This window comes from Corapipo altera, unplaced genomic scaffold (assembly GCF_003945725.1).
Source record: "Corapipo altera isolate COAL_440 unplaced genomic scaffold, ASM394572v1 140, whole genome shotgun sequence".
NCBI classification, from domain to species: Eukaryota; Metazoa; Chordata; class Aves; order Passeriformes; family Pipridae; genus Corapipo; species Corapipo altera.
In genome coordinates this window covers 291977-293223 of record NW_020885077.1, presented here as the reverse complement: position 1 = coordinate 293223, position 1247 = coordinate 291977, and positions in this window count along the sequence as shown.

The window sequence follows — 1247 nt, the reverse complement described above, 5'->3', positions numbered from 1 at the left end:
CTTCTGTGTGAAAGTAAGTAACAGATCGAAGAATTGCTACAATGAACTTCAGAAACTGTGTGCAAAGTTACAGTGCACATTATCATGTAATTTTCGACAGGCTGACAACTGGGAGTCAAGTCTGAAGAGCAACTTATGTGTTTCAAGTCAGTTGGGTCTTTGTGAAACCACCGAGCTTTGTATGTTTGGAGCATCAGAACCTGGAGGATTTTTCATAAACTATGGCCAAATACACAACTACTACCGAGTCAACCTAGGAGCAAGCTTGTAGACCATCACACTGTTGCTCTACTTAGTTAATAAGTATCAAATATTTTAAGAAACAAGATGGAAGAAGTAAGTTATTTCAGACAGTGGCATTAACAGGAAAATCAAATTAGTTCAAATGTTAAATCAAGTCCTAAGTCAAAAAGACACGAAGATACCCAAGTCTTTGCAACAGGAAAGTCTAAACAGGAGACCATAGAACTCCTTAGATGAAACAATATAGAGTTAGATCAAGAGTCACTGGGATGAAGGGATGCTGGTTTGGTTAGTCGGCGACCTTGCTGAACTTACATTTTTATTAACGAAAGTTAAGAAATTTAGAGCAGCACAAACAGGACATAAGAGTTGGAAATGAAATATGGTGGTGTGAAGACTGCCCTGACACAGCAGACAGTGACACCACCGCAATTACTGACATTAAAAATTCTACATTGCACAGATTTGCCTGGATCCCGCCACTTGATTTGCAGCAGAAGACATACTTTCAAACAGGAAAACTTCCTAAGACTATCAAGTGTAAAGCAGAAAATAAAGTCCTTCAAAACATATATAAAGTTCTTCTTAGCTAACACCCCAGCTTTTTCTCCGGTACCACCTCGGGGTAACTCACCGTGACTGCCGCCGACCCCAGGACACTCCAGTAACTCACCCACAACAGCTGCAATTACCGTGCACGAGCCGCACAATGACACCCTAATTAGCGGCAGCCAGTGGTGGTGGCTCTTCTCCGGTTTCCAGCTCGTCGAGCAGCGGGAGGGTGACAGCTTCAGGGTGAGAAAAGCCCTGGGGCCAAGAACGTGAGACAGCGCGGGGAGCGCGGCGCTCACTTACCGGGCGGGATGGTGAAGCCGGGCGGCAGCTGGATGGTGGTTTGCGGGGGGGGGCCGCACGATCAGCTGCGGGGCCACGATGCGGGGAGGGGCAGCGCCCAGCGCGGGCCGCGGGGACACGGGCTGCGGGGCGGCGGGCAGGACAGCGGC